Source organism: Heterocephalus glaber, unplaced genomic scaffold (assembly GCF_053883595.1).
Source record: "Heterocephalus glaber isolate CG9 unplaced genomic scaffold, H.glaber_assembly_v1.0 deba00001067, whole genome shotgun sequence".
Classification (NCBI taxonomy): domain Eukaryota; kingdom Metazoa; phylum Chordata; class Mammalia; order Rodentia; family Bathyergidae; genus Heterocephalus; species Heterocephalus glaber.
In genome coordinates, this window is record NW_028258187.1 from 3133302 (window position 1) to 3144302 (window position 11001).

Sequence of the window (11001 nt, forward strand, 5' to 3'; positions counted from 1 at the left end):
TAAGAACTAATAGTTCTATATACATTTCCATTGTTTTACTTGGGGCTTCATCTAAACTGTAATGTAAAAGAACAACTTATTAGGCATATGCGCAGGTTTCTTCTCTGGAGTTACTATTTAAAAAGATCAGCAAGTAACTACCACCAATAAAATAGTCTGAAGCTGCCTCCACATTTAACATTGTAGGCATTCTGAAGGGAATCACTGTATCATTTTTCTTTTGTCTGTGACTATGCTTTCAAAGATGTGTTTAACTGTCACTTTAAAAAAGTCCATACACAATACAAAAATACAAAACAAAACACCCTACAGTACACATACAGTATATGTGATGAACAATTCTATAAAATGTGTTTGAAGATGCATTTTCTTTCATTTTCAGTACCTACAATATGCCCAGGCCACTGGGCAGTATGTATACACTTAAAATAAACCATATAATTGTTCTAATAAGAAATCCTGTAGTGAGTTCAATTCAAATTGGATTTAACAACTTAGTAATGTAAATGTGTAGACAAATTTACAGAAAAATGCATCTTATTGTCTTCCATCTTCTACAATATTAAATTATTTTTTGGTGTTTATACCTTTAAAAAAATAAAAACCAGCCAAACACTTAAATAGTATGTACATTTAAATTTTTGGTGGTGGTTTATATTTTAAAAGAAACAGTTTCCTTATGATTTGCCTCAAGTTCTGGTGGAAATGCTTACAAGAATTAGCTAATAAACAAACAAAAACCAAGAGAAGCACTTTCAAAATACTGATTTACTTTGGTAGCAAATGGCTGTTCTTTGAAGACTAATGAAGGTAGACAAGACCTTTAAGGAGTGAAATGGTCTATTTCAAACTTGATACTTCACACAGAAATTTTTTAAAAAATTTATTTTTAGTAAAAGAGCTAAGCATCTGTATCTACTGATAGCAATGCAATACCTAATAATATGATAGCAAAACAAATGCCCATAAGAAAAAAACTATTTTAATTTTACCTAAATTTATTTTCAGTCAATAGTCCAGCAACATTTTCCTTTCAATACAATACTCCCCCTTTCTCTATGAGGCTGTTCCTGGGAGCCAGACAGTCACTTTAGGTCATGAGGGAGTTAATTTAGGAGTCACTGCTGACAGTTTTAAATAGACAGTTATTTTTTGCTTCCCTCTTAATGTGCTAATAGTTGTGTCTAAAAAATTATGCAATTCTTAAAAAGGTACCATTTCTGATTTCTTTATTATCTGTAACCTTTGGGAACTCATCACATGAAACCACAAAATTAGCAAATGTCTTGAAATCTGTATATAAAACATAAATTACCTCTAATTTCAAACTCTCACTTATTAGTGTACCACTCAATCTTAAAAAAAAAAAAGAAAAAGGAAAAGAAAAAGCAGCTCCAAAGATAGTCTTACACCATTTTAAAAAAGGAGACTGTTCCTTTTAACTTTCCACCCACCCCACACCCCAATTCAAAGCACATCATTTAATTGTCTTGGTCATGGACATTTCCAAGGTGAGATTTTATATATCGTTTCCATAGCTTCTGGTTATCAGAAAACCCAAAGAGTTTGGTCCGGCTGATGTTGGCGTATCCCTTCCAATATTCTTCATCCTCCTCTTTGCTTCTGGAGGCATTTCCTCTGGTTCACTATCTTCATCTTCATTAAAAGCTGCTGCTGCTACTGAAAGGGTTTTTGGAGCAGGAGTTGGAACAGCTTCTTTAGGCTTACTTGATCCAAGTTTGAGGGATATAGCTGCTGCTTTCTTTGTTGTCTGACTACCTATGGCAAATCCAAACTTGGAGATCTTTGTAGGTTTTGTTGGGAGGTCTGCAGCTTCTTCTTCAGCCGATTGCTTCTCAGTGCTGTGCCTGGGACTTTCCCCTCCATTACTGTGGCCTCTCCACCTGGCTCCGGCTTCTCAGGCTTCTCCTCTGCTGCCTTCCCGTCCGCCATTTTCCCGGCTGCGGCCTCCCCTGCAGCTCTCTGCATTTTTTTTAATCTAGGAAGAAATCTGGAACAATATGGAATAACAGTTTCACATTTATAAATCTGCGTTGTATAAGTGTATATCTCATTCTACCTGTGAGCTTTAAGATTGTGTGTGTGTGTGCGTATATGTGTGTGTGCATGTGCGTGCATGTGTGTATGTATGTGTGGTGCTGGCGAGAGAATCCGGCCTCGCACATGCTAGGCAAGCACTCACCACTGAGCTGTAGCCCCAGCCGAAGCTGGAGTTTGGAGCACAGCCAGGACATGCAGTGAAGGGAGAGAGTCACCAAGTTAGGGCGGAAGCCAAGGCAGGAATCAGGCATGAGACATGAATCATGAAAGGCCTGGGTGAGAAAAGGCTGTCAGCAGGTGAATGTCGCACTTCCCATTTATTCCGTCTGCTTGAAGGGCCCCGAGGGCCCTCAGACAGAAGCTCAGTGATCATGAAAGTAGCTCGAGATCATGGAAGTAGTCTGCCGGGGACAGACTCAGGCAATGGGGGTTTTCCCAGGTGGAAGACCTTGAGCTCCCTGGAGGTCCCCTTGGCCCAGGGACCAGAATGAAAGGAAGCACATTTCACAGAGGCACTTCGACATCCAGGAACATCCAAAAAACACCAACAAGTGGTTCACTCTTCACGGATTTCCATAAAAGCTGCAGAAGATGACCGTGTGGTTGGACACAGCAAAACATCTTACTCTCCCGAATCAGTGGCCCATCGACCACCAGCGTTACCCGCAAGGGAATTTCTAGAGGGAGAAGGTGTGTGTGTGTGTTTCTGCTAAGTGTGAGTTGGGGTGAAGATTTTCTACATTAAGAACAGACTGGTAAATCGGGAAGACAATGATGCCCTGACGTGCTTGGGCATCGCCCATGTCTCCTCGGGGTCTCGAATTCTCACATTCCGTGAGTACACGTTGGCTCTCATTCCCATTCTTCACTCCCCTGATACACAGAAGTACGTTTTCTCTACTACCGTCCTCCACTGCACAGGGGTTGGCGCCTGTGGATCGTGTGATTTAAAAAAAATTTTCTGTACTGGGTATTAAAACCCGGCAGCTCTGGGCTAAACCCCAAATCTGCTTTATTTCTGTATTTTGAGACGAGCTCTTAGTTGTCCAGGTTGAGCTCAAATTCTAGATCCTCCTGCCCCAGCCTTCTGAGCAGTTGGGATTACAGGCTGAGCGATTTGCTTTGACCAATGAGGCGCAAGAGGTGTGGGCAGCGCAGACTCCCGATGGCTCACGGGGTGGGGACGCTGTCCTAGATGTCCCTGTGAGGGGCCTGCTACCCACCCAGAGCAGGGAGAGCTGCGCCCTACAGGCCGCAGGGAGCCAGGCCTGTTCCCACTGTGCAGTCAGACGCACCGAGCTCCAGTCACTTCCGGCTCTGAGCTCCGCTTCCTCATCTGTTTGGCGCGCATAAAATAATGCGCGGGTCTCGGTTTCCAGTGTGCTAACAGGCTGGGGAGCCCGTACCCAGTAGGCCTGTCGCGAGTGGACGCCCGTGCTCGGAAGTGGCTCAGTGTGTCGTGGGATCATGCGAGAAAGGTAAGCCGATTTCCTCACGGCTAGAAGCGCGTCTCCCCTCCCCTCCTCCCTTACTGCTTCCCTCGCCACAGCGCCCTGTGGGCCTGAAAGCCCGAGAGGCCCAGGCCAGGCCAAGCTGCACTGGGAGTTAAGCCCCGGGAACCAGGGCCCCACGCATTCTGCCCCCACCCGGCCTGATTTTCCCCGGGCGCGGCTCCTCCTTGTCTGGCCTTGTCTCCCTGGCTCCTGTCCTTGGCCAGTGGCCGGCCACACTTCACCTTCTAACAGCCGGCCCTGGGGCAGGGAAATGAGATCCATTCCACAGCCCAGCCAGGGATCCGGGGAAGGAGCGCCAGGGTCTCTGGACACCGACCCGCAGAGCAGCCCAGGGCAGGTGCTCTGTGAGTCTCCCTCTCCCTCCCCTCTATCAGACCCCAGGGGCAGCACTGGGTGCGAATCACTCCAAGGCTTCGTCCTCCGGAAGCACCAGGCAGGGATGGGGCCTCGACGCCTAACTTGCATAGTGACTCCTCCCGTGATGCCTTGCAGCGGTTGTCCAGCCTGGAACCCAGGGTGGGCTTGCAGTGAGGGGCTGGCTGGGATTTCTGCACCTCCGGACCTTACCCACTGCTGCGCCCAACGTGCTCTTAGGAGTCTACCGCGATGTTTTAAATTCTTTACAGTGAAAAGAAAAAAAAAAAAAAAGAAAAAAAGAAATGTTTGGGTTCCAGGAATGTTTTACATTCTTTTTCTTGTATAGCAAAACAATGAAATTCAGAGTCCACGAAAACTTGTTAAATCTTGCCTTAGAAAGACAAAAAGAGACTGTTTCGGTATTTAAAGTTACACCAAAACCATTTATCCATAGTGGTGTTCCCACAGCGGGAGGGCTCCAAGGCCCACGTGTGCAGGGTTGGTGAAAATCACAGCCCAGAAGGGGAGGCGCCAGACCCGGAGACGGGGCAAGATGCATTCAGACACGGTGCTCACTGTGCAGGGGAGGGGCAGGCTGACAGGACACATAGCCACAGGGACAGAAGGACTCGAGAGGAAGCTGTGTTCTTTAGGCTGGGTCGATTAGGGGTAAATGATGATGATAAAACAGCGACAGCTAAGTGTACTGAATGTATATCACATAAATGACTATGGTAAAGTGTCTGAGGTGTGGGAACTGCAGTATTCCTTTTTATTTGTTATATTTTTGTTTTGTTTTGAGACAGAGTCTTGCTAAATTGCCCAGGCTGGCCTTGAAATTGCAGTTCTCCCGCCCCAGCCTCTCAAGTAGTTGGGGTTACAGGCGTGCACCACCACGCCTGGCTACAGATACAGTGTTCTTTGGTGTGACTGCTAATGTCATTACTGTCAGTGTCCTTCTCACCCAGCACGCCAGGCCCTGGGCTCAGGAGTTTGCACATGTCATTTACCTCGTGCAGGTTCTCTGAAAGCTCCAACTGGGGACGCAGGTGCAGGTGCGTCTGCCTTGTTTGTGCAGGAAACCCTGGTGACAGCGCTGTGAAGTGATGATGTCCCTTGGCAGGTAAGGAAACTGAGGCACAGATGGCTCGAGTGGCTGGTCCAGGACTCCACAGCTGGAATGTGAGCTGCAGCCCCAGCCTCTCCATCTCCTCCAGCCTGGAGTTTGGGGCCCCCATAGCCTGTGCCTGGGGTTAGAGCAGGCTCTGGAGCCAGCCGGCCCAATCCAGCTCTGCAGGGACCCGGATGACTGATGCTGCTTTTTGCTTTCTCCGGACCTCGGCGTCCTCCTTGAGTTGCCATGGGGATTAAGCTATTTAATATCTGGAAAGCATTTAAAGCAGCTCTTGGCATGTAATAACTTTCTGATAAGCACAGGCTGTTACATGGAACCTAGCAGTTCCTGGAGTGGCATCACCACACTGGCAGCATCTGTACCACCCAGAGATGCAGGAGGGACTCGTGTGTCCAGGCCATCCTCAGCCCTGAGGCTGAGGCCTTGAGGTGGGGCCCAGTGATCCTTGCTCAAGCCACCCGTGCCCACGACTCCGCTGCACAGTTAGGTTTTTGAGCCATTGTAAGACTAGAATGTTGTTACAAACTATACCTGACAGTAACAGCTAGGAAAAGATGCCTTCCCACTGAGGCAGGGCCACTTGGAGACTGTCTGTGGTTGGTGAGGATGGAAGGTGACATGTATTTTTATTTCGTAGCCATATGTGGATTTTAGTGTGCAGTATAAAATATCATAGGTACTGTGACCTCATAAGTATTATTTTTAGTGCACGCCTAGGTGAAATAGTGCATCAGTTCGAAGTCAATATAAGGAAAGCAATTTGAGATATTACATACTGGGAGATGATGGAATGATGAAGATGGTCCCTGAAACCCAAGGTTGGGGGATACTGGACAGTGTGCCATGAGACTGTAATTTGAAGACACAGTTTTTATTGTGTAAACCTTTCAACATACCCCAAATACAGTGAACTTATCTCATTCAGCTTACACCTGCCTCCTGTCTCAGCTGAAGGCGTGTCTGGCTCACCACAGCTGAGCCCAGTGTATTAACCAGGAGTCCATGGGATTCTTGTGCCCTAAGTTCCTGATTGAAAATGAAGGGCTTTAAATACCCACCGAAGAATCCGTGGTCCTGGGATTTGGTGCAGGGTCTCCCGGGCACTAGGCAGCAGTTCTACCACTGAGCTGCATGTCTCACCCCACTTTCCCTTTATTTACCTTTTGAGACACTGTCTCCTTAAGTTACCCAGGCTGGCCTCCAGCTTGTGATCCTCCTGCCTAAGTGTCCGAGAGCAGAGTTCAAAAGTGAGTGCCAAAGAATTCGAAGTTGATCATTTGATAGAGATGGCGGTGAAATCACGGTATATTTGAACAGAGAAATCAGGCTGCAAAAGAGTTACATTTCAGTTCACCAAGGGTTTATGTAGAGAGGGCCAATGTAGTGTCCTGAGGTATGAGATGGGTTTTATAAACCTGAGCTTTATATCACTTTAACAGCTCTAACCCTAAGAGCCACGTCTTGTAACGCAGTGTGGTTCTCCCAGCTCACTGCCGCAGATACCCAGGAAAAACAGGATGTGGGGCCAGCCAGCCTTAGGACTCCAAGCCTCCAGAGCCATATTTTCCTACTTTCTAGCTATATGGTCTTGGACGAATCACTTTGACACTCTGAGCTTTTCTTTCTTGTTCTAAGCATGGTGCTTTCTGTGCAGATCTGGTGAGATCATAATAGTACCTGTTGCATTTTATAACAATAGCCCAGAACTCTGTGCTCTCTGGATACATGGCTGTCTGTGTCTGCAGCTCTGTTATGATGTTTCCCCACCTCCGGACTGGTGCTTCCCTTGGGTGGTTGAGGGACCAGGAGTGCTGAGATGAACAGCCCTGGCCCCGGCGGCAAGCCTCTTGCTGCAGGGGAACCTGCAGGTTGTTCTGTGCTGGGTCCTGTGGGCATCAGGAAGTAGGTAGATCTGGACCGGGTGGGGCAGCAGTGGGGAGGACACACTGCAACACAGACAGCACACTCCAGCCACTGCAGGCTGGGAAGGGGAAGGGGAGGTTTCTTCAGTGGGAGCCCAGAGAGAGCAGCCAGGAGAAGAAGGGCTCTGTACACTCAGGAAGTCAGCGTCCAGCGGGACTCCCATGAGGGAGGTTGTTAGGCAGGGTAGGGAGAGATTTTCCAGAGCTGGCCTGCTGTAGAAGGAAACCTCTGATTTTCAGTTTAAAGCTCCTGATTGGCAGAGGAGAGGAGCAAAGTGTTGGCCCAGGGTTCCGGTAAAGACACGTGCACGCTCTGCACCAACTGTGTTGGCGGCTGGGGCTCAAACTCTTAGACCTGTGTACTAGTGATTTCTACCACTGAGTAAAATGACTCCCTAAATCAGTTCCTGTGGAATGCAGTGAAATACATGTAAGCTAAATGCACTTCCTGGGTTAAATCTTCTTTATATTTTGAAGAATAAGAGATACTGTAGTTAGCAAGTAGTGAAAAACCTTTTCCCACTATGTGTAAAGGAGCACAGAAAGGATTTGCCGTGCTCTGAATGCTTTTTTTTTTGTTTTGGTACCGGGGATTGAACTCGGGACCTTGTGCTTGCGAGGCAGGCACCAGAACCACTGAGCTAAGTCTCCAGCCCTGCTGCGCCCTGAATGCAGTAACGAACTTCCCTTCCAGGTTTGTCCCTCAGGAAGCTCACGTGCAGCACTTGGGAAGAATGGGTTCAACCCAGGCCCACTGCTGGGTAACCAGTGCCCGGGCCTCCCAGGGCCTCACCGCTCACACTCCATTCAGCAGACCCAGGACGTCAGAGAGCCAGAAGAACTGGGCTGAAGGCAGGGAGTTTGGCTCGGCCTTTCCTGAGCTGCACCGCTGGCCGGACTCTGCTGGAGCAGCTTCACCCGAGCCTCCACTCTCTCTGCAGGCCCTGCTCTGGCTCCTGCGCCTTCCTCGAAGAGCAGGGCGCATCTCCCCGGGAACCTGGCCTCAGGGGCTCCAGGGACCCCAGCTGCAGCGGGGCAGCCCCACCCCAGGCAGCCCCTCCATCCTGTCTTCCTTCGCTCTTTGCCTTGAGCGTGGCTCTCCAGGGTGTGAGGCGCCTGGTGGCTCTGGCAGCCGACGTGGTCCTCACATGGGTCCCGACTCCAAATGCAAGCATCTTTGTCATCGCTTCCTTTCCCCCGTTTCCTGGGAATTCAGCACGTTTCAGGACACAGCCTACACTTTCTGCAACAAGACTGCCCTTGCCTGCTTGACTCTCCTCGCCGTTCCCAGGCGACTTTGGATCTACAAGTGTGATGGAAGAATACAGTGAATGAGTAAATAAAAATCTCTTACAGTAAAGGACTCATTCATCATCCCCTCCCTTGTCCTGCTCACTTCAGTACACACATCCCATTCTTTTCGCCCTTGTCTGAAACAATTTGCAGCTTATATTTATGGAGATTTCTGTCAAATCAAAATATTAGGCTGTGTCTTTATCCACACCAGATCTGCCACCACGTGACTTCCAGCTCTCAAAATGACCATGGCAGTGCACGTTTTGAGTGGATTCAGGACATCGAGGCAGCCACGATAGCACAACTAAAGACACTCTTGAAAGAAGGCTCGCGGAACTGCTCCAGAAAGTGGCAAGAATGATGGGATAAGTGCGTTCGCTGGGAGAGGGAGTATTTTAAGGACGATTCATGGGACAGGGTCTTCTACTGTAATAATTGAAAGAATTGAAGCATTCACCTCTTTTTTTTTAATCATTCTGCCTACCGTAGTCATTGCATGCACGGCTGCGTATTAGGAAGTTTCTGTGTACGGCCACGCTCCTCCTCACTCACCGCTGGAATGAGATTGTAAGCTCTTTGAGAGCAGGGAACATTCCTTACTCATATTTATCATCCCGAGGCTTTGGGTCTCGGAGGGACTTCTGAAGCCAGGTCAGATCTTGCCCTCTAGCAGCTCTGTGGCCTGGGAAGGAGAGGGGAAGAGACCACAGTGGCGACACAGTCACGGGAGGAATACTGGGAATGAGCCACCCCTGCCTGATGCATGGATTTGAAACCAACCCTTAGGGGAGAATTTTATCGTTGGTGCCTTTGACTTTGCTTTGTTTGGCTTATTTATCTTTTCCTTTTTTGTTTTGTACCGGGGATCAAACTCAGGACCTTGCACTTGCGAGGCAGGCACGGTGCCGCAGAGCTAAATCCCTGGCCCATTTTTTCCTTTTGATGAATTCTATCTTCTCTGATTTGCAGTGAGATTTTGGGACAATAAGCTTTCTTAGTATTGAGCCTCAGTTTCTTCAATTATAACCTGAGGGTGGATTTGTTTTTGCTAAGTGAGGCGCCTTCTGGAAGAAACTCTGGCAAGGCTGGGACCAATGCTGCATAAGGGAGAGCGCTGTAGAAGCCTGGAGGCTGTGAGAGGCCATCACAGGGCCCCTCTGTGTTCACCGCGGATGCCCCTGATAAGGCTGTCGGGGTAGCGCAGCAGCCGCGCTGCCTCCTTGAGGACTGGGAATCCACCTGACCGTGTTCCCTTTCGCTTCTCACTCACCGTGAGGTTATCCCTGGTGCTGGAGGTTGCTAGGAGAGGCGCCCAGCAGGGAGACTCTCTCTGGCTACATTGTGGCCCTCCGCCTCCCCAGCAACACATGGGCCCTGAGCCCTGGAACCTCACCGAGTGGGGGGGGGGGCTCGGGGCCCAGGGGCTGAGCAAGCACTCCCGAGGGTTTGGGAAGTGCACGTCTGACCCTCTTCTTTGAAAACATATGCGTTAGTAGAAAATTTGAATAGTGGCAAGGCCAGCAGGCAGGAGGCAGTTGTCACTGAAAAGTCATTTCCCTCACGGTTTGCAGGAAGAGGCATCCCCGGGAGGGCGGGATGCTCGCAGGGCCAAGAAATGTAGAAAACCCCAGGAAGATGCACTAAGGAGTGGTGCATGGCCTTGTTCTGAAAAAAAGAGTGAAGGAGTCCAGCTGGAAAGGTGTGACTTTGTCCTAGCGTGTGTGAGCGTGAGTGCGTGCGTGCGTGCGTGTGTGTGTGTGTGTATACCAGAGAGACCAGGGTGTGTAAAAGGCATACTTGGGAGAAGGGCATGGTTTAGCGTCCCCTTTGTGTGTGATGCGCACGAAGCCCACTCCAGCTGGGTGTGGAGCAGCTGATCCACAGAGTGCTGGGGAGAGACACGTGCAAGAAGCCCAAGAGTGAAGGTGACAGAGGCGGCCTTCGGTCAGCTGCCCTTGCCCATCTGCTGGGCGACGACATCTCCCCAGGGGTGATGCCGAGGCTCTTCAGGAGCCTGTTTCATCCTCTAGTGGGATCAGTGAAAATTTCTCTGGTCCAACGACAGTGTTTGGGTTTTTAGGACAAAGCTTGTCTCCTACACTTACCTGTTTTTTATATTCAGTGACAATGACAATTAGATTCTTTAATAAGTCCTCATTTCCTTTGTCTTGAAAGTGACTTGAATCACTAAAACCATTTAAGCATAAGCTCATGGAACCTTTAGAGCTTGTCCTTTTGCACAGATTCTTTGAACATCAAAAGTGGACAGGGCTGTCTGGGGTTTATCAACCAGGACAACCCATTGGCATGGCCTGCCTGGGTCCCGGAGCTTCCTGCCCTGCGCTGTGCACTGTTACAGCCGTGTGAGATCCGGCGGGCTGGACGTGGCTCCGCCCTTGGATTCACGTGGATTCTGAAATGCTGAACTAGTACTTCATCCAAATTCCAATGTGGAAATAGGAGCCCACTGAGAATTCTCCTAGGTTTGTTTATAGAAAATGAATATTAATTTTTGTTAAGCTGAATACATTTGCATTGATTTTCCTAAATTACCAACAGCTTGCTTAGTAAAAGGGAAACAGAAGTGAATCCTCCTCAGTTAGTGGGTGGATGTGTGTGCACGTGTGCATGTGTGCTCTACACACACACAGTCTTTTGGTATCAGTTTACCCTGTCAGTTGGAAGGAGAGAGCTGCCATCGAAACAGTCTTTCTTT

The 11001-nt window shown here is 48.8% G+C and overlaps 1 long non-coding RNA gene and 1 pseudogene across 1 annotated transcript; one reads left to right on the plus strand and one right to left on the minus strand.

The window, feature by feature from the left end:
• Positions 1-820: 820 nt before the first annotated feature.
• LOC147828480 (PEST proteolytic signal-containing nuclear protein pseudogene) lies at positions 821-1906 on the minus strand (annotated as a pseudogene).
• Positions 1907-2142: 236 nt separating this feature from the next.
• Positions 2143-9406, plus strand: LOC110346200 (uncharacterized). The gene is made up of 3 exons (XR_002390101.2): positions 2143-3539; positions 4952-5055; positions 7684-9406. It is a non-coding gene; the product is annotated as an uncharacterized LOC110346200 (long non-coding RNA).
• Positions 9407-11001: the final 1595 nt, after the last annotated feature.